Here is a 24,104-nt window from a genome sequence, read left to right as displayed (position 1 = left end):
TTCACGCAATTTTACTTGCCTGTTAACACTGAAGCACATGTTGACGATTATTAAGTGCAGGTGTCCATGGTGGCCTGAAATCAGATATTCTCGTTACGCTATTGCCACTGTAGATTTAGGAATGTTGAATTTCTCCACTATTTCCAAAATGTAATGTCCCATGTCCCAACTACCATTTCTGTTAATTCGCGTTTTGCGATCATAATTACTTCCTATGTATTTATCAGTTGGCATGCGGCTAGTTTTAGAAGAAATATTGTGAATCGTTTTAATTTCTTGAAACTACATTCATTTAAATGAATGGGTGTATAATTTTCGGAACATTTCCATTTACAGTCATTCCTTGATATCTGTAACTTATAGGAAATAAAAATGTGAAAAGCGAAAATTCGAGTTATCAAATTCAAATATTATCAACTGTACGTAAAAGAAAGAAAAAAATAACTTAAATAATTTTTTAAATTGTAATTCATTTTTATTATAATTAACACTATTCACAAAAGAGTGTTATTTAAAAAAAATTCTATTGTTGTTTGCTTAAGAAAAGCTTATATTTTAACCATTGGATACTTTCTAAGTAGACAAAGAAATCAGCTTTATATGTGTCATCTGATATATTTCGATCAATCCTAAACGTTTTCAATTTTCACTCGTTTTTTTAATTTATATAATTATTTATTTATTTTATTTATTCATTTTATTTATTTATTTTATTCATTTATTTTATTTATTTGTTTTATTTATTTATTTTATTTATTTATTTATTTATTTATTTTATTTATTTATTCATTTATTTTATTTATTTATTTTATTTATTTATTTTATTTATTTTTTTTTGATCAGTTGGCAAAAAAAAAAAACACTTTTTTGCAAATGCTGTTTTAGAATAATTTGAAACTTTTTCATGAGCAGTATCCGACAGTTTAATGTAAGACAGTTTTCTACTCGACAGTTTTAATGTTCACCCAGGTTCAGCTCCTTTTAATCAAAATTTTATTAATCAATTCAAAGTTACCCTCCTTTTTTTTCATTCATTATACTTTTTTTTAGTTCCGAGCTTTAACAATTCCTCTTGAAACTTAGCTAATCTGAAGACAGGATAAGTGGTCCCAGCATATAAATTACAACGGACTGGAAAGAAAATATAAGAAAAGAATAAACAAGATTTTTTTAATTTTTAAAAGCTTTTCTGTTTTTTTTAAAAGAAAATAATTTTTGAATTTTTTATGGCAGAGAAGAAAAATTAAAGTAACCCAGCAAAAAGCTTTAAAAAAATAAATAATGCCAAAACGAGATTTTTTCTTAAAAAAATAAATATAAATAAAATTTAAGGGGATATTTTTTTTCGTCCTATTATCGAAAAATTTTAGAAACTGAATTTCGAGTTAGCGAGGTTTGGCTGTATATTAAAATATTCTTTGGACGCTGTATATTAAAATATTATATAAAAATATTCTTTGGACGTCTTTATAAAAATTTCAGCTTCACCCTGAACAGTAAAAAAATAATAAATGAATAAACAAAATAAAATAAATATATAAGAAAGCACGTGGTAGAGAGTTTGTGAATATTTATTAATTTGTTTATCGCAGGATTCTTTTGAAAATAGTTTCATGTGAAAGTGTGGGTGTCATATTCCCCAAAAATTTCCATGCTTGTCATAAAATACTTAATAAACGTAGCAAATTTTTAAGTAAGCCCTAAACAGCAAAAAAGAGACGCCTTTTTTGCTTTGGTTCTTTTAATTATGGTAAACATTCTGCGAACTTTTCATAATTTTTTGCATCAATGTATATTTTTGACACTTGTTTCGCTAGAAAGAATGGATGTCATATGCGAAAATTTATGTATAACATATTGAATTTAATTTGTTTCACCAAGCACAGAAAAAAATATGTTGTAATTTTTTTATAACTTTGAATGGCAGGATTCTTTTGAAACTGGTTTGAGTGTCAATTTTTTTAAAATGCACATGTATGTCTAAAAATACATATAGAACATCTTTAAATAATATTTATTTGGCCATGAAGAGAAAAGAAAGGGTCATTCCATCACGTATGGCGAAATTACAAAATTTTATAATTTATTTATTTATTTTGCATAGAGGGATTAATTTTGAACTAGTGTCAAGGAAAAGAATGGGGTCATATTTCAAAAATCTGTATAGAAATGTAATTTTAAAGAAAATGGTCACTAGATAAGAAAAAAATGAAGTTATTTTGTGACATATCACACAACTTATATTTTAAACTTTTTTTTCTTCATGGGTCTCATTTGAAGCTAAATTTATAGGAAAGCATCATGTTCCTTGGAAATGCCCATGTATGGTTAGAAATTTTTATAAAAAGCAATTTAAATTTATTATATTATAGTTAAAAACAATAATTAAATAGCTTATGCAGTCCTCATCAAAAAATATGTGTAACGTCACGTAAAGGAGTTTTTATCGTCTTATTTAAGTGCTTTTGGACGAAATTGTATATATATGTTTGATCAATTTTCATATAAATTAAGTCTTTTCGAGCAATGCTATAAACTAAGTCTGACGCACTAACATATTATCAATAAAATAATAACTCGGGTACTTCTGCATCGTAGAGCATTCGAATAAAGCAAAGCTTCTAAGGCCAAGGATGAAGGTTTGCAATTAAATTTTTAAAAAAAGAAAAATTTTATTTTTATTTTTATTTTATTTATTGAAAAAAGTAATTGTTAAAAATTTTTACTATAAAAAATCGCTTTCCTAGAATATTTTGAGTTTTCTTTCTACATCTTGAAGTAGAAAGGGGAAAAAAACTTTTACTCATTGAAATAGGGTAAAGTGTTACAGTTTCTCTCTGTAAGATTTATTTTCTACTATGATATAATGTATGTTAATGGACTTAAAAGTTATAAAAGAGGAAAGGGGAACTAAATAAATTTTTTCAAAATTTTTTGAAAATTAAAAGGAAAAAAAGAGTTAGATTCCAGGCTCGAACTTGGAATATTTATCCCCAAAATGAGACATTGTACCAAGTAGGTCTTTATTCACCCTAACAAAATGAAAGTAGAAATCCTTTTTAACTTTCAATGTTGTAAAAAATTAATAAAAATTCATAAAGAGCGTCATGTAAATTATATTCTACTTTAGACCTTTTAACATCCTTTTAATTCGATTTTATATTCGCAATTTAGTGTCAGTTATATAAAAGGACTTACAATATATAAATATTTGTGATCTTAAAAATGTTCAATATTCTAAAAAAAAATTGGAACTTCTTATAACGGTGGATTTGATACGGATTTAAGAAAAAAGCTGAAAAAATTATTTTAAAATATCAGAGATTTAAAATAAGTTAAAAATTTTACATGTTGGAAAATTTTGATTGCTAAAAAGTTTCACTTTTCTAAAATGTTAAAAAATTTTAAAAATCAGGATTTTTTTTTTTTTTTTTTTTTTTTTTTTTTAAATTTCAAAAATTTTCACCAAATGTTCTTGTCTGACTCAAACTACAACAACTCAATTTCATCATTTTTATCATGATTTTTTTTCACAGGATTAAAAATCTGTTGGGATTCTAATTACATAAATAATGAAGTGATATTTAGTATAAAAAAATGTGATTTGTTCCCCCATTTACTTTTTAAAATTATTTTTAATGTTTTCACCAGCAATAAAGATATTATTTTTCTATTTTTATCAGATAAATTAAATGTATTTCAATTGCATAAAAAAACTAACCATATTTCTTTTAATAAATAAACATTTTTGATTTTCACATTTAATAACGTTACATAGCTTTGGATTTCTTACCCAGCATTATTACCCAGCCACAAAAAGTCTTTATGTCTAAAAGAAGTAGTAAACTGATCTAGTGGATATTTCTTTCAACTAGCTGCCTCTTAAGCTTTAAAAATGCGCCATGCCTTAACTTCAGATCCATGCGTTAATATTTATATTATTGACATATTATGGTAGGTAGAGCATTTTGTTTTTGAAAAATGAATACCAATAACCAAATGCGTGTGCCACTTTTTTCTTTTTTGAAAATTAACTCCTTAAAAAAATAAAAAATAAGGAGCTAGGCAAAATTTGGTTAACGATGTTTTTTTTTCTTCTTTTTTTTTTTCAATTCTTTGCTCATTTCTGTTCCATGCTATTGTAATTTTTTTCTGTTTACTTTTTTTTCTCAATTGTTTCTCTTTTTTAGGGCCATTCAAAACCTAAGAGGGGAAAATGATGTGCTTAAATTTGCTGATAAGGCCGGTGAGGGGTCTGTACTGAAAAACTGTATTTGAGAGAATTTGATTAAATAAATAATTGTTTTTAAGTTTTATACAATTGAAAAAAGAATGCTTAAATGGAAAATATTTAAGAAAATGTCAAAAATTACTTAATTTGGAAATGAACTTATTTCCAATTAAAATTTGTGTTAAATAGAAACTTATTCCTTCAAAAATTTTAAAACTTGATTGACCCTTAACTTTTTTTCTCTCGAATTCGTAGACTAAAATTGTTTTTTACTAGTTATCCTTATTCAATAAAAAATTACGCTTGACTATTATATGTTTCTTTCTTAAATTTATCAGAGAAAGAGGAATGTTCACTGAAATTAGTCATATGTATCAAATTCCCCTCTCTCAGAACAGGTAGGCCATCTATGAGTGAAACTGGGTACTTTTGTTCCATTAAAATACTTTAAATTTACAGTAATAATCAAAATTAAGAACTTAGTAGATTTTAGAAAAAACATTTTTTTTACTATCTACATTCTTTCCAGAGTTAAAATTGAAAATAGAATGAATTCACGATTTTATTTATGTTCGAGGGGGTCTCATAAATGAGGAGGATTCTCTAAATTCTTCAAAACAGCACTCCTTCCGCCATCTCTTGAGCTATGCACAAACTAACTTTTTAACCCTATCATATCTACTTGATTTCAAGACAGTCTTGCGCTTTAACACCGCAAATGAAGATGCAGTTTCCTTTTTCTGCAATACAAAAGTAGAAATAAACTATAAATTTAAAATAATATTCCTTTAAAAAATTTTGAAATGCAGAAAGAAGTTAAAAGCAGCCAGCAGTTCCAATAAGAACATGTAAGTACTATTCCATTAGTTTAAAATAATTTTAATATTCACATAATTTAAGTTAAAATTTTCATTTTTATGTAACTAAATATTCATGGTTGAATGGACACCGAAAATTTCTGAAAGGTTAGTAGATTTTAATAATTATAATTATCATAAAAGCAAATTCATAAGTATATGGTTAATTTTTAAATATTAAAAAACAGTACTTGAAAATATTGCTTATCCGTAAAAATAAAGAAAAAACGGATCTGCGTAGGCGATATTAGTCGACCAATTTCATATAGTCAAATTTTCAAAGGCTATACATCTTTATATAATTATACATCTATACATAATCAAACTGTTCATTTTATTGAGAGAATATGAATTACTTAAGAGTATTTTTTTAAGCATGACACACCCTTAGCATTTTTTTAAATGCACTGTCTGCAACTTTTAGAATAAATTAAAATTTTAAAATTCCGAATATCTAGCAATATCATTGAAATATAATTAAAATTTTACTTTTCTTGCTTAAAATAAAATAGCAAGAAATTTGGAAACCTAAAATGGTCCAGAAATTAATTTTTTTAATTTAATTTCAACGAAATAAAAAATTCTTCAAGTCTTTAGAAAATTCTGTACAGTATTTGTGTTGGATTTCGGAATTTAATGATATGTTCTGTTTAAATAATCTAATTTGATCGCTTAAAAAAAAAAAAAATTGGGGGTATAAAATTTTTTTAAATATAAGTAAATTTCTTCAAAGTAAATTCCATCTTCATGCCGCCATTTTGTAGAATCTTTTAATCGATATCATCAATAAAAGCAAACACTTGGATTTACAAATCTGACTATTGTCTCATCTGTCAGCTGAGTAAAGGGTGTGTCTCAAAGGATGTAAATTTATGTAAATCTATTGCTGAAAGCTAGTAAATCGGGCAGAAGGGCTGGACTATCTGTATGAAAGCCCGCCTCTAAGCAGGTTCCAGAACATACAAAAGTAGGAGGTAACTAAGTTCGTTGGGACTCAAAAAGGCGGGGCTTATTTGAAATGAGGGCGGGATTAGGGCGGGATTCAGCAAGGACTCTTCTCTAGCTTATGAAGTTTGATGATAGTTTGGAAGAGGGGTGAAAAAAAGTGGAGAGTAGTTCGAATTCGTGAGAGACGCTGAAGTGCGTTTACGTCCTGAAGCGGCGACAGTCATTAAATTGCTAACCGTGCTCGTTCCATTTTTCAGCAATGGCGAAGTGATTTTTTCGCTAAATACCATTTTAATTGTGCAACGCTATTTTCTCCAATTAATCCCAAGATGTTTCATTAAAAAAATGTGTCCCTCCCCTAAATTTTTTCTTGAATAGGATCGGAAAAATGACTAATTTTCCCTCCCCCGTCAGCAATTATCTTTTTTGAAAGAAAACCCTTTGATTTAATAAAAACGAAATGGAGACAAAGCTCTGATTGGTAAGCTTATGATCACGTGACGATCTTCGAATCGACGAAATTATAAGCTGTGTCGACTAGAAGATGCTGAAAATTAAGATAAATATTTGGAAGAAAAATTCATTCCCAGATTATGATGATTCCTCCGAGAAAAAATATAGTACGAAAAATAAGCAGGATCTTTTAATTTATCCAGGAGCAGCCAACGAGCATTCGTTAGCTGGATCGCCCATAGAGAGATTCATATTCTTAACCCTAAACAGCAGCGCTCCAAGTCGAATGTGTTGTTTTGTTTATTTTGATCCACCATAGGGTGTTTCATTTAATCCTTATAAAACATCTTAGAAATCGACATTCAATCAATCGTTCATCAATGGATTTGAAGGCAACAACAACAAGATGGAAATCCCGTTTTTTTTTCTCCCAAATCTCCCGGGATGTTGTTCTATGCCGGCTAACACTGCAGAGGGGAGAATTTGCCGCATAACATTAATGGGAAATCGATGCGTCGACAAGTAACCATCGCTCTGTAGCCAAATTGGGTAAGTAACTATTTTTGATAACTATAATCATTTTTTAGAATAGTTAGATATTATCAGTAAGCGAGTGGTATAATTGATAAATAAATATAATTGCATAAATGCACCTGATTGCAATACTTATTTTTTTTTTTTAAATTACGCTGACCGGTATCCGTTTATCAATATTTTTAACAAAGTTTACTTATTATTAAAAATATAATAAAGATTTATTTCCCGTTTTTAGTCTCGAATTTAAAATAAGCTAAAATTTTGATAAATCATTCAGAAAAAAATTTTTTTTTTCTTCTTCTTCTTGAATTAGGCCTAACTACGGCAATGGAATAAAACTAATAATATAGCAATAATTTCAGCCTGATAATTTCCGCCTGACGTTGCCACTTTAAGGAAATCCTTTTAAATTAAAAATTTATGTAATTTAAATTAATAACCAAAATTAACGAATTGATTAAATAACAATAATAACGATTCTTTAAAAATCATAAATGTTACATTTATTTGGTATCGTGTAAATAATTATACTTAAACTAGGTACACAGATATAAGTAAAGATATAAGATAATAAAAGAATTATAATGAATCGATTAAAAAATATTTTATATAACTTTCTAGGATTACTATAATTCTAAAAATATAATTCTATTTACAGGCAATCAACATATTAATAGTTAGTATTTTTATTTTTTTTTCAAATGAATGATGTATACATCAATATTTTTGTGGCAATTCGATGACTTATATGCTTGATTATAATAACAAATACTTCATACATTTATACTGTATTAATTCTCATAAACTTGAAATACTTAGGTAAATAAATCTTTATGGATGTAAAAATGCATTATATTATAAAACATTAACATTGTTTCTTTCAGATGACCAAATTCTTTTATAATTACTTCATTTATATGTTGATATTTTAATGCATTTGTTCAAATAATATTTGTATGAATATAAAAAAAAGTAATCAAGATCTTCAGAATGATTGGTGTTATTAATTCCATTTAAAATATTAAGCGTTTTAAATTTTTCACAACATGATGTTCTGTTTACGAAAAGAAAAGTTTAAAGTAATTAGGCGCGTTAATGTTAATCTTAATTCATGTTTTTATTTCAAAATAGTTGTCCAAAAATTTTTTTTTTGTGTGTTTCACATATTATCTGCATGAAAACTTCTATAGATTTCTGAATAAATGCTAAAAAATTTGTGAATACTTTATGAAATGGCATACAAAACGATTTTTAAGAATTGAAATATTGCTATTATTATGCAATGGTTAATTTAATATACGAAGAAAACTATTACAAAGTAATATTTCTTTTGTTCCAGTAATAAAATGCTGAGGAATTTAAAAATTACTTTAAGATTTGATTTATGAAGTACACTCTTTATTAAAAAATAGAATTCATATTTTTATCTTCTGAGATATGTACCTAAATTCCTTTCCAAGTCTTAGAAATATTTGAAAAATATGTGTTGACAATTCAATACTCAGTGGAGGGAAGTAAACAGAATTTTTTTATTGTTAAAATTATTCCGATGAACTATGCTTTTATTTTTTTCAAGTAATATATAAATTGAATTTTTTTCTGTTATTATTTAACACTTAAAACTTTAAATTCAAATTCATATTTCTATCAATTTTCTGAAATATATATCTCTTATTAAAACTATTCATTTTTATTGAGAAGTTTATGTTAAAATCGTACAAGCAAGTCAATGTTGCATATTTTAATTTTAATATGATCAACAGATATGAATGCTTGGTATTTTTAATAAGATTTATTTTCTTTCTCCTTATTTAAAAAAAATACTAAATTTAGTTTCAATATTTAAGTTTCTCTTTATACTAAGCTTTTATCTTAGAATTATTGAGCATTTTTAGTAATTTCGCATTGTAAGTAATCTTTTCAAAAATAACTTTTGCATTCATTTGTTATTAGAACGAAGTTAAATATTATTAAGTTAAGTTAAATTTTTTTATTACTTAAAACATTAGTAATTGTATTACATATAAAATATCAAAATTATTTTTTTAGCCTGTTGATATTTCTAATTGCTTTAGTTCATCTCATGTGATGCCATGCAATCTGTTTGAAGAATCTGACTTTATCTTATTTTTTTCTCGCATTAATTTTAATGCACGTTATAAAAATAATAAATATATAAATAAAGAAAAGTAAAAAAAAGTATGGAAATTTCTAAGCGAATGAAAAATATTTTAAAAGGGTATATTTTAAATTAGTATTATATATTTTGTTATAAAATTAAACGTAATTAATTAAATAGTAATTTTATATCATTCTTTCAACAAGTGTTGAAAATGATTCAATAAAGTAAATATACATATTTATTAATGATAATATTTTAGGTTATTCAGCTAAATAATTATTTTAACTCTATCAATCAATTTCAAGAGTAAACTTTCATTTATTCGTGTTGATTTCGTACAGTAAAATGTCTGTAATGAGTGATAATTAGCAATAGCAAAATATTTTCAGAGCAAATATTGCTGATGAAATGTATTGTTGTGAAACTCTTGACAAGTAAAGTAGACAAAATCATCAATTTATAATTAAGAAATAAAAAAATAAATAAATGTATAATATATTATGTTAACGTTGACATTTTCTAATATCTGCTTAAATATATGCAACGGTATTTAAGCATTTTTATGATATACCTTTAAATTTATAATTCTTCACGAAAAATTATTTAAATTAATATTTCTGTAGAAATGCAAGTCTTTTTTAAATCACATATTATTATTGTTTAGGTTAGACTTTCAAAGCAGCAAATTAAAAGTTTATAAATTATGGAACATTTCAAGGGTTTAAAAAGTTCATAATTTAAATGTTATAAGACTATCATCAATATTGTAATGCCCATAAAGTTTGGTAATATGATACATTAAAGTTCATCACTGTTCACGCAGATTATTTAAAAAAAATAAAATCAAACACACCATGGTTTTTAAGGCCTATCGTTTCAATTTCTTAATATCAACTTCTGACATTCTGACATCATACTCCTGCATCGTGATTAATATATATATATATACATATATGCATTTTAGTCTAAACTTAAACCACATCACTTGATTATACTTGTTTTTGTAATGAGAAGAATATTTACACCCAGCTATAAGTGTTGTTAACAAATAAACAAACAATTTCTCAGGTAACTACCCTTCTCACCTTTAGCATGTGAAATAGTAAATTAACTCATTGCTTTTTACTTGTTCAGATTTTGAATTATTTTTAAAAGAATTTAAAGCATTTTCAAATATTTTTATTAAAAAATAGTTGTTTTCAATTGCTTATTTTATAAATATTTTAAAGAAACATTAGCACATAATTTTATTAAATATTGTATCCTACTGATTGTTTAGTTCATAATTTTTATATTATTTTTGTTGAAATAGCTAAGACGTTTATTATGAAATCCTAACTAAAGTTCATTTAAAAGCAACTGTGTAAATACATAATTTTCTTGTCATTTTTTTTTTACAGTAAAGGAATGATTTGTCATTGGTTTTCCTTCAAGAGGATAATTTAAATTTTTCTTAACCGTTTTGCGTGACATTATGCAATCATATTCAAATTGTTAGGTGTTCAAATAAGGAAGTGATGTTTAAAAATCACTGATTTCTTTTGAGTTAAAGTATTAATGAAAGATACAATTTAAACGATTTTAAAGAAAGATACAAACTGCTTTTAAACTAGCTAAAATATGCTTATTAAATAAAGCACTATTTAATCAATCAATAATTCGCGTGTGGAGAGATTAAATTTATTCTTATATATTTTAAGATGAAGCGTTTTTCTATGAAAATGGATATTTTGTAAACAACTTCCTATTTTTATTAACTCCATAAAAATATTTCCCAACATATACTTTTTTTACATAGTTGTTTATATTTTTGGCCAGAATGTTCGTTGAAAGTTTTTATTGAACGTGGCTTAGCATATTATTTAAGGAAAGAAACTAAATGCCCTGAAACTGGCTGAAATAAGTTAAATTAATGCGTAAAATATTACTGAAACAAATGAATCATTTATTCACTATAATAAGACACTTTAAAGCACACAGTTTATAATCCAAAAGTATTACTTTTCATCCAAATTCATTAACCATATTAAATGCTTAGTAGAAATCACGAGAAAGATTTAAATAAAATAGAAATCACAAAAAAGATTTACATAAAACTTAGTAGGTGAAAATTTGTCTTTCCCCAAATGTTGTGAAAGTTATAGATTGGGATATTTCATTTATAATTTAGGTCAATTGTCTGGAAAAAAGGTGCATATATTCTTTTCAACTATTACTTTTGCTATTAAAACATATTCTATTTGTTTTCAATTCAAAAGTTATATACCATTATATTTGCATGTTCCTATGCGTAAATTCATTTGCTTGCTAATAATTGAGAATTCTTTTTAATATCATAATTATTANTATATATATATAATAAGCAGTAGTAATACTATAGATGATATATATGTAATGGAATATTTCTCAGCATTTTCCAAAAATTATTTCGAAATATGTATTTTTCCCCCACAAATTGTTGTAAGTACAATAAACATAAACAGTTTCTTTGAATACATATTCCTTTGCTTGAGAGCTTAAAGATAAGAAAATAAACCTAAACCTAAACCTTAAAATTTATTATAACTGCTTAGGTGCTTTATCATCTTTTAATAATATATTGTGTAACTACCAGAAATTCTTCATTCTGGAGTTTCAATTAAAGAGTATAAATCACTGTTTTAAAGTGAGACAAAACACATTTTTCCTTAAATATATATTTAAAATTCAATATATTAAAAGAATATAATAATTTATATTTGTACTTATTTTTTCAATGGCAATTTTTTATTAAGCATTCGAATAATATCGTAGTAAAAAGCACATAATAGCAAGCGAAATTGAGTATAATTAAAGTTCTTAGGCACACATAAAATATATAAATATCTTTTTGGTAGAAAAAGTTCAATATCTTATTAATAAAGAAAATTTTGAATCTGTTTTATTCTATAAAAACTACATTTTTCAACTTTTGAATAATATCTTGGAGAAAAATACATACTAACAAGTGAGATTGAATTTCGAATTTCCTTAAAAATTTAAGTGTTCGTAATAATATTTAATTAAAATTAGACTCTCTTTTAAGTATACTGTAAAAAATTCGGGATCAAATTACGGTAAAAAGTACCGGCGCTCAGATTGCCTGGATATTTTACCTTAAAATCCATTTTTTACCGAATCATGTTACGGAATATCTGATATATCGTAATTTCTACTATAGTTAGTTACTATAAAATTACTGAATCACTCTAATTAAATAAATATCACTGTAGGAATTACAGTATAAAATTTTAAAGTAAAAATACCATAATTTTTAACCATAATAAACATAATAAAAATACCCTAATAAAAATACCCTGATATACCATAATTTTTGCAGTAATAATTGCCATAAAATTAGTGCATTACTCTGATCAAATAAATATTACTGTAAAAATTACAGTATAATATTTTACGGTGAAAAAAAAAAGTATTTTGCAGCAAAATGGATTTTTCGGAGAATGCACAAAGTGCCGATACTTTTTTGCTGTAGAATCCATTTTTATCGGAACTGATGACAGAGTAAGAAATCTGATATACCTTAATTTTTGCAGTAATTATTACTGTCAAATCACTGCATCACTCTAATTAAATATACATTACATTAAAACTACAACATAATATTTTGCTGTAAAAATGAATTTTATGCATGCTTCACTCATACTTTACATCGTAATTTAATCCTGAGTTTTTTTTAAATGTAGAAAAAAATTGCTTCTCTAAGGCAAAAAAATAATAATCTAAAACTCTTTTATTATTAGTAAAATATTTTATTCAGCTTTTGAATATTAAAGAGAAAAACAAGCATTAACAAGTGAAAATAATTAAAAATTTTAACTACCTATACAATATTTGATTGAATTTTGACTCTCTTTTTACAGTTAATGTAATACCGGTAAAAGAAACGTTTGTCCCGGGGCGTTGTTTAATAGACGGTAACCACTTGCAGGGCTCAGAATTGATTGCTAGAATTCTAAATGGCAACATACATCTACTTTTCTCTTTCAAAAGTGTTTTCCGATTTTTCTCGTACCCCCCTTTGCACGTGTTGTGATATTATGACTAGGCACGCAATGTAATTTCTGCCTTATTAAATACATTATTGAAATTGAGTATAAAATGCTATACTAAAATATTTATGGATAAACAGAATTTAATTTTTATGCGCATGCTGCTCTGATTACTTTTTATTACCGGTTTTTATTGCTTTTTCATTGATAAAATTTGTTCATTTTTTTTTCTTGTCGAGACATTTTTGATAATGGTCTCTTTCTCTATTGGTTGCATCAGACAAAGAATTTCTGAGACATTTTCTGCGACGAATCGGAAGAAGTATTGGCAAGTAAACCTTTATTGCTTTGAAGATCACCTCAATGATGATGAAAATGTGAAAGTGATGGTAAGTTTTATTTCTTTTCAATTCAGCATGTTTTACTCTTTTTGCTTCTCTGGATTTTACAAATATTTTTCGTCCATCACCTTGGTAAAATTAATTTCTGCACAATACATATTAGATGCTTTTTGATTGAATAATATTAAATGTTGATTATTGAATTAAGTATGAAAAGAAATTTTATTTAAACAATTCGAGAAAGAATATTCTTATTTATGAAACCGAATATTTAGGTAATTTTTGTTTCCAAATCATGCATTTCTTAAAATATAAATGAGTTATGTTAATTTTGAAATAATTTCGAGTCTTTATTTCTACGACTTCAGATTTGGAGGCATTTTCCTTTTGCTACTCTTTATCTTTTTTTAAAACTTTTTAAAATGTGGTTTTAAATGATTAGCATTGCTTATATACCAGTCATTAAACTAAACAAAAAATATAATAAATAAACTTATTTTAAAATTTATATATCTAAATTTTAAAAAAAAATCAATTGATTAAAAGTTTATAATTTTCGTATATTTATATGAATTAATGAAAAAATTAAATGAAAAAAGCATACTTGTTCTGAAAATTCATAAAAGTTACTATTCACAGCATTATTTTACAAAAAAGTTTTTAACAGCTTGTAAATTTTTTTATTTAAAAGAAGTGTCTTACCTTTGAATTAGTAATTAAATCTTTGCAATGATTAGAGATATATGGGATCGTAAAAAAACAGAAAGCAGAGTAAAAAGCTGATAAAAAGCAATAAAGTATGCAATAATTAAAAGAACATAAATCATCAGAACCAAAGCTCTTGAACAACTTTTTGTTTTCTCAATATTGAATATAATGCTTGTTTAAGGTATCGAACAAGAATAATTTTCTTCCTTATTTCAGTTTTGGGAATATTGCTTGTTCAAGGCATTAAATAGTTATATTATTATCTGCGCTTCTTACATTGCTTTTTATTTTGATATTTCATCATTAACTCACTGTAAAATTGTGATTCGTTTGGTTATGAACAAAGTTTAATATGTGTATATCACAATGCAGTACTATCAGTATAACATGTTTGTCAAGGAGGATAATATTGTTAACAAATTTTCAAGTTTTTAAATAAGTATATTTCTAATATATATTCCTTATATAATATGTAATCCTTCATTCCTAAAAAATATAATAATAATAATAATAAATAAGTAAAATAAAATAAAAATAATAAATATTTAAATATTTATTTTAAACCTAAACTGGAAAAAGGCTTAAGATTTTTAATTTTTCCCTTTAATATTGGGACTGATTTTTATTTATTGTTCATCTAAACTGAATGTTTTAAATGTAAATAATGAATCACACTTTCCCTGGAAATTATTCATTATCTTTTTTATCATCCTTTTTATGAATTTTCAATGCAAAATTTTAATCTTAATGGCTGGTCAGAAAACAAAAAAAAAAATAAATAAATAAAAAAAAAATAATTTAAAAGTAAAAAAATTAATAAAAATAAATAAATATAACATAAAGTCAGCAAAATAACAGAAAAGATCCACTTTATGCTAACTGAAGAAATGAACACACAACATATGCATGGTAAACATTTCAAATCAATCTTTTAAACATTTTATCAAAAAATAAAATAAAATTAAATGCAAAATATGTTGCTAGTATTGTGTCACTAGTTTTTTTTTTTTTTTTNTTTTTTTTTTTTTTTTTTTTTTTTTTTTTTTTTTTTTTTTTTAATGTTTTGAAGATAATAACAATAATAATAATTTAAGCACATTAGTTCTACCTTTAACTACCTCAAAAATAATACCATATTCTCATGTTGATGAAGAAAAAAAAAGAAAAACTCTAAAAATCAAGTGCCTTATTAGAGTTTCAATATCTCATCTTTAAAGTACTCAACCATAAGTTTAATATCAAAAATTAAAAAAAAAAAAATTAAGAAAATCTCAGGAATTACATGAGAGCAAAGACTTACTAAATTGCTTCAACAATCAGCAAGAGTAAAAATATTACTTATCAAAGATTTAAATCATGAATTTTAAAACATTACATCAAGTATATAAAATTGAATACAACCTTTTAAAAAAGGATAAAGTTTAATATTGCATTTCCCTAAAACACCAAGGAGTTAAGTCAGAAATGATGGGGAAAAAATTCTTTTAGGTATATTGATTTCTGAACTAATAGTCATCTTTACCTACTATCTTATTAATCACATTTATTAGCCTCACTAGAGTCTTAACTTTAGAACTGCTGAATTATTTTATTAGTTTTAATAATGAAGATGTTTTATTTTAATTTATTATATCATAATGTGATTTTTTTTCTGCTCTTATATTTCATGAATATTCCTTTACCTTTTCTTCTTTTAAAGTATAGCACATTACTACTATTACTACACATTAAAAACCAATGTATCTCATAAAAATGTTCAATTCTTATGATGTGAAATGAATATATTCTTTTCGTATTATCATGCATACTTTTGGAAAAGCTATACAGAACTTATAATTTAATGCATGATTTGTATTTTGAACAATGTTTGCACTTAGTGTTAAAACCTACTTTGAACTAAATTTAAATACTTTTAGAGATTTTTACAAGAATTTTAAATTTTATGATTAACAAATTCACCTGTTGTTGAAACCATACATCTATGATCTAGTGCACATTTTTTGCAAGTTTCGTAACAAGCTTCCGCTCTTTGTAGCTGTATTTGAAACAATCTGTGCTATATATAATCTATTTTTTTCCTTCTCTATAATATCTAATTTGTTGTTTTGTTGCAAAATTCGACTATGGCTCGGTTTTAATTTGCTAATCTAGAAAAATTAGGAAATTTAAATAGATGTTTTTTATTTACATTTATGTATTAATCACAATAAGATAAATTCGATTTTAAATTCAAAATGTATTAGTAACGTGTAGCTAACACAAGTAAATAAAAATTTTTTATAGGTTTCATAAGTCGCTTTTCCATAGTCACTTTTTTTTTTCTTTCTGTATAGCTGTAAGTAAAAACTAATTTAATTAATTATATTTGTTAACTAATTATATTATGTTAATTATATTGCAAGAAAAATTAACTAATTAAAATTGATATTTTATTTAAATTTATGTATTAATTATAATCAGATAAAATCAATTTTAATTTCAAAATGACATGTAATAAATGCATGTAGTTAACATAAGTAAATAGAAAAAAATTTCAGTCTTCAGAATTGTTTTCTGTATTCCCTTTTCTTCTTTGTGTTAAGGTGTTGAATGTTGCGAATATAATTTTCTGATGCTCTAAGCTGATGGTTTTCTTCTTAATTGTAATGTACTTCTGATTTTAAATTTCAAGCTTTTTGAGTTTTGTGTCATTCTATTTCCTTAAAAGATTTATCACATCATGTCTTAATATTTCTTAATAAATAACATGAACTCAGTTAGTTTATACATTTGTTTTGAAAGCATTATAAATTGTTGTTTTTTTTAAAAAAAAACTATAAACCTATCTTTTCTTCCTATTACTTTCACCTGTAATTTGAAAAAAAGAAGAAGAATTTTTTTGCAACTCTTACCTCACTTGTAAAGACAATTGTTGCTTTTCCGAAGAAAAAAAAAATGCTTCATTCTTAACATAATTCTTGCTTCTTCTGATAAGACAATTATTGATTTACCAGATAAAACAATTCTTTCTTCATCTATTACTATAAAATGAATTGAATGGTCTGTGCATTACGTAGTTATTCCTTTGCATTTCCAATAGAGCTTTTGTAAATTGCTTCTAAAAAAATGTAAATATTAATAGTGTACTTCAATAATATGGTTTTGAAACTAGTTATATTAATATTTAAGTTTAATGTTAAGATAAATTCATTAAACCTAAATATTTATAGTACTTATTTATACCAACAAATTTTTTTATAAATACTAAGAAGCTGAAAAGTCAGCAAAAAATTTAAAATTGCATATTCAAACTAAAGATTTAAATACATTTATTATCCATTGCATTGCCCAATTTTCCCCTCCATTAAACTCCTGAAACTTAAATATTTGCTTATTTAAACATTTGTCAATATTTATTTAAATTTGCTTTAAAACTTGTCAATATTTTTTACGTGTATGCACAAAATATAAATATCACTATTAATTTTACTATTAATTAATTACTATTAATTTTCAAACTAACAATTCTAATTATAGAAATCTGAATTAATTACTGTAGTATAATTTTTTATTTTTAAATTCTTTTAATGTTTACTGAGTACTGAAATTTTGTGTACTGCCAAACATCAAAGAAGTACATTGTACATTTTGTTAGCAATTTAAAATAAATAATAAAATTGAAATTACTAACTAGAGCAAGTTGAGAAAATTTTTTGGATGAATGTTCTTTGATATACTTTTTTTTATTATTAATTTTATTTTTATAGTTAATTTTTTTCAGTTTGGATTAAAGTAGAAAGAAATTCTAACTGTCTAATGATCATAATTTGCATCAAACATTCAAATTTCAAAATTTTAAATAAAAAACATATGAATTTAATCTTTCTTATTCATTGGTCATAAAACGAATATGAATTATCTTATGTTAAAACCATTATTTACGTCTTACTATCTGATGGTATAAGCAAACAATGATTTTATTGGCATCAAACTACGGATTGGAATCCCTAACAGGCTTAAAGTGTAAATTTACAATGGTGCTGCCCTCTATTGACAGAAAATTTAGACAACAAATGTTTCAGTTTTCATACACATTTATTTTGTTTTATTCTTTTTTCTTCAAAAGAATAAGCAAATTAAAGCATATATTTCGGATCTTTATTTCACATAATTTTTTTGTGTTCGATTCCATTTAAAATGGATGACTTATTCGTAATGAAAGCAAAAATAAATTCCTATTGCGGATTTACTGATTATTAACAAATTGTACTTTAACTCTTTACGTTTTTATATCTCTACAAACAGTATGAAAAAATGTTTCTATTTTAATATTTTCTTAGATATGAACTCTTAAAAATATCCTTTTCCTTTCTTTTTGTTTCCTCTTGCTCTTTAGACACACTTACATAAAATGTAAAAGTATAAATGAAGAATATGATTATGATTAAAATGCGAGGGTAAGTATACTATTATTTGTAGAACTAACATGTAGAAATCTTTTATTGTTCATTTTCATTCACATCAAAGGTAAGTGCTTTCTCTTATACTTAAAATACATGTCTTAAAACAGAGTCTATGGAGCGAAATACTTTCTGAAGAATGGTTTTGTCTTTATCTAGGTTACTTTCATGTGTCACATTAATGACTGTATACTAAGTTTTAAGACCTGTTTCGACCGGTTTTAAATTTGATAAATTTACATGTTTAAAGTGAGTGAAGTAAATAATTTGAATTTGTTGCACAATTGTACATTATAAAAAAATCATTTGTATTTTAGAGCAGAAGTTGCTGGCACCGTGATTGCCATCAGGAGCTGTAAAATTACAGTTGATGTTTTGAATATTACAGCAAACTATTGTAAATTTACAATTAAGTTGCTGTTTTGAAAATAGTGCGCATTAATGCAACTTTCACAAAGTGTAGGGAATATTACAGCAAACGCTTCGATTGGTTATCTTATGCACGACAAAAAACAACCGATTTCACAGCAAAAAGTGTTTTCATTTATCGTTACTGTACTGGTGCTGTAAAAATTACATCAAATGTCATTCAGAAAATTACATCTATTTTTTATTAACAACTATTAAGTTATATTTAAATATTATATTTTGATTACAAAAAATGCGCATAAACAATTAAATTTTTTCATTTTTATTGTTTTAAATTTTTTGAATATTTCCTTTATCTTTGTATCTCGTTTTTTCATTCACCCTACATTTATGAATTTTTATATGACAGTAAATTATGGATGTATTTTCTTTGTATTAATTTTTAAGAAAAAATCAAGAGAGCTAAGAAGAATACTTATAATACTCCACTTCAGTCGAAATCAATATATAACTGATATTAAACATTTATTAATGCGCTGTCTGACCTCCATTCTAAAAATGATACAAAGTTCCATATATTAGAGACAAAATGAAAGTACTGTACTACTTCCGTATTAAATAATTCAACGTAAATGATTGCTTTAATTGATCTCTCCGAATGGTTGAAAAAATGGATCGCTTTTCTCAACAATTTTGTAATGTGCTTTTGATTACAGCCTTTAATGCCAATTGGGCAATATATATAATAGTGGAGGGTAATATTTGAGAACTGTTGTAATTCTTAAATATGTCATTTGATTAAGATAATTGGAATTAATATTGAAAGAAATCTCCAATGAAAAGAAAATTATTATTTGCCGTTCAGAAAAGCATAACAATAAAAATATTCATCAAATATATGAATAAACAATGGAATAGATAATTTATTTACTTTTAAATTTAATATACTTAGAATTTTTCCTGTCATTAGGCTGCCTTTTGATATTAAGAGTTTACTATTTATTATTGCGTCATAGTTTACTTGTATTTTAAATTCAAAAATCCCTCGTCTTACATTTAAAAATCATTCAAATACTCTGTTTATTTCCAATCTCTTCAATTAAATTTATATATATAAAGATATTTATTGTAGGGTAAGTCGAGATAAATGGCCAAAGTTTTATTTTTTTCTCTTTCAAATTGAAATAAAAATACGAAAATGGAGACACAAGATATGTTTATGCGTATTTTAAATTCTCATACATGCGTTCAACATATTTTGAGCGAAGGAAAAAATAATAATATTGAGAACATAGGAAAAACTTTGTTTGAATTTAAACTAATAATATCTCTCCTTAATGCTCAGGTGAGATGTATGGAAAAAAAATTATAATGTAGGAAAATAGTGAACCTAAGCATTGAGAAACCCCAGAATACTTCACTCATAAAAAATATTGACATCTGAATAAAATAAACACTAAATGAAAATTTCATAAATAAAATAAATTGTATTTAATTATTTTCTCGATATTTTGCTTTGTTGAGTCAATCGATTAGGTAAATCAGTTTCTGAAACAATTGTTTCGTTTAAAGGATTTATCATTAATTATGAATAAATAATTTTTCTTCAAAAATTATATTTGAACGATAAAATCAGTAAAGCAGCAAATGTTTTTTTAATATCATGATTGAATTAATAATTTGAAAAACGTGTTTTCTACGATTTATAATGAAGACAAATTTTGAGGCGTTATTGTTTAAAATTAAGAGACTATATATATATATATATANAGTATGTATATATGTATGTATGTAAATGTTGATATGTTGAGTGCTGAATTCCTTCACATACTTTCGACACAAAAAAGCTTCATTCAATTAATGGTTATGTTACTTCAAAACATTACTTAATTAAACTGAACTACTTACATAGCAAGTAGGATATAATATTAAAACTTCGTGTTCAGCTTTTTGTGCTATTTTAAATTGCATAAAGTGCTTTTAAAAAAAGTTTTACTTTCTTTCGTAATGTTAAAATTAATTAACGTAGTCTGTTAGCAAGTATCAAGAAAATATGTTAAGCTAATAAAGCTTGAAAATGCTTCATTTTCCTGTTAACCTACTTTAAAATCCCTTGGAAATCTAAAAATATTTAGCAAATACATTTGTATGGCAATTATATTATCGTAAATGATTTGGTAATGTATTTCTCTCGCCTATCTCCTTGTTATAAAACCACAATTCGTACTAGGTTAATTAATAAAACGCTCCCAGCTCATATATGAATTTAATTCTTTATTCTCAAAACAAAGGTATGTTATTAAATGCCGAGAGATTCAAAGAGAATCTCTCTTTCTAATGCCAGGGCGAAACGTGCCAAGTGATTTATAATAGCAAAATACCGGAAGGCAGTGAGGGGACGTATAAATATAACAAGCTGCGATATTTACTTATTCATAGCAAAGAGAAAATATCGTGATTCAGAAAATGTCGTACTCACTGTAAAAAGAATACATAGAAGCTTTATCTCTTAGGCTTTGGTGAGTGGGTGATTTTGCTTAAAATTTTTTATAAAAGCATTTATTTATTTATTTATTAACATATAGGGTTAAAGTACATCTTGCTGTGGTATTTAAGTGCAATTTTTGTTATCATTGGTATGGGTCGAATACTTTTTGGATCAATGTATTGAGACAAAAATATTTTTAAATATCTTAAACTTATAAACGTAGAAACAAAAATAATAAACTTTATGGGATTTCTTAGGTACATAAATAAAATTAATGTTTTGGGGCATTTTGGAAACCAAATTAAGCTGTTTGTATCATCGTATCCTCTATAACGTAGAAGTAAAGAGTTTTTTGAATTTTTTTCCTAAGAATAGGTGATAATTTTTAAGAAACAATCATCTTGACGAATTGAATCCTTGAAAGTCCTTTCCAAAATGCCCTTATTTCCTTAACGTGTAATCAAAATTAACAAACTTCATGGAATTTCTTAGGTACATATATAAAGTTAATGTTATGGGGAATTTGGAAATCAAATTAAGCTGTTTTTATCATTGTATCCTTTTATAATTTAAAAGTAATGAGAACTTTGAATTTTTTCATATAATTAGGTGATGTTTTTTGAGAAACAATCATCATGACACATTGAATTAGTTGATGTTTGTGGAATAGTCAGTTAAAGAGTATACAGCGAAAAAAAAAACATTATTGTCATAAGTCAGTGACATCTAATAAAGCGTGCTTTTAATTTAAAAAAAAATTCCTTTACACTTTATAAAAATCGATTGTATTTAAAGAATATATTTAGTAAAATCAATTATAATAAAAATGGTATCTTAATTAACTTATAATTGTTTTTATCTATAAATCTGTAACTTGCTGCATAATAAAGGGATTTATTGATTATAAATCACACATTGAATATTTTGATTTTAAAAAAACATTTTGTGTCTTAATATTTTCAAAGTTGGTACCATAAAATGAAGTAAGATAAAGTGAAATTTTAAAGACAAATATTTAATTAAACTATTTTTTAACTTTTAATCTTATTTATTTAATGAAATTCAAAAACATTTGTGACCAATTTAGCTGTAGTCTAACGTACTATAGAAATTGTATATATACGCAAAATTTGTAATGATTTCTTTTTCCTTTGAAATCAAAAATAATTTTTAATGTTAAAAATATTCAAGCCAAGCATAATCGAAAACAGTGAAAATACCTATTTTTAGTATTTAAGAGTTTCTTCTGAAATATCTCTAACTATTTTAAATTTTTTGCTAAATTTTTGAGCATTACGCATTTATCTGGATTCTCTCCAAGATGCATTTTTTGTGTAGAAAAATAAATGTGCGATTCCCGCTAGATTTTTTTCTTCTCTTTTGAAGTTATTAAAACATAATCTATTGTAAAAGATTTTTTTAAAATTAATTTGTATTCAGAGCCATGAATAATTTACTCCTTACTTTAGCTCTACACAAAAGACATTTCTTTTTTTGTTGCTTTCAAAATAGAAGGGAGCGTGAAAAATCTACATAATTTTTTACTTTAACGACTTTCATTCAAAAGCCATCAATTATAAGACTAAAATTCTCTTGTTTTTACAATTAATCATCACCCTTTCATTCTTATGTGTTTAACCAATAAGCAAACCTTTCTAATGGTGTTTAAGCTTTTATTATAATTTCATTGAGAGGTCAAGGTTATTATTCTAAAATTTAAGGCGTTTTCCTGACAAATATTATATTAAAATTACCTTATCATTTACCATCCCGTTTTTAATGATTTTAAATTGCTTTTTGAATTTTAAGAAGCCATTATTTTATATGTGAAAGGTTAAAAAGGAACGTTTTAATTAATTAGCTTACTCTCTAAACATAATGATCGGTCTAAATAATGAGTCTAAATAATTGTTAAAGCAGGCACGTTTCACTTTTCGTCACGGAGAACTAAAATCAGTATAGTAGGGTATATATATACTAAATCAGTATAGTATAGTATAGTATACATATACTATACTATACTGATTTTAGTTACATTGATATATATACATAATATTTAAAACTTTTAGAATTTAACAAAGAGAAATAAATTAGTAAAGTAGTTTAGAATTTGGTTAAAGAATGAGAGAATTTCGGATGAAAGTATAAATGCACTTCAAAATTTTTAAAATGACGCAATGTCACTATTATGCATACAATAATGATTGAAAGAATTTCAGTAGGTATTTAAAAGCAAAAAATAATGAATTAAAATAGATTTTTTTTTCTTCACTAGCTATAGAAGGGGAAAAAGGTAGCAAAAAAATCATATCCTCCTAATTTCTGCATAGAATTGCCTTATTTTGCAATATAAAATGCGTGTAAATTATGTATATAATTATTTTTGTATTTATGTAACAATAAAAATAAGAACTCTTAAATCAAGTTTTTAACAAATTAGATTTAAATCATTGAATTTTTTCACATGCCGCATGATCATCATAATGCATAAAATAATGAATAAGTGAACTGCAGTAGAAGTAGTAATATTTCAAAGGTAAAATATCATGACTTAGAACATCTTTGTGCCGCTAGTTTTAAAAT

The 24,104-nt window shown here is 25.0% G+C and overlaps 1 long non-coding RNA gene across 1 annotated transcript in view; it reads left to right on the top strand.

Moving 5' to 3' along the window:
* Window positions 1-6,165: 6,165 nt before the first annotated feature.
* The window catches only part of LOC139424846 (uncharacterized), a 95,760-nt gene continuing 77,821 nt past the window's right edge, over window positions 6,166-24,104 (top strand). The window contains exons 1-2 of the long non-coding RNA XR_011638398.1: window positions 6,166-7,038; window positions 13,457-13,565. This is a non-coding gene — a long non-coding RNA (uncharacterized lncRNA). The remainder of the gene's footprint in view (window positions 7,039-13,456; window positions 13,566-24,104) is intronic.

This window comes from Parasteatoda tepidariorum, chromosome X2 (genome assembly GCF_043381705.1).
Source record: "Parasteatoda tepidariorum isolate YZ-2023 chromosome X2, CAS_Ptep_4.0, whole genome shotgun sequence".
Classification (NCBI taxonomy): domain Eukaryota; kingdom Metazoa; phylum Arthropoda; class Arachnida; order Araneae; family Theridiidae; genus Parasteatoda; species Parasteatoda tepidariorum.
Note: the sequence above shows the minus strand (reverse complement) of the source record. Positions and strands in the feature narration are given on the sequence as shown.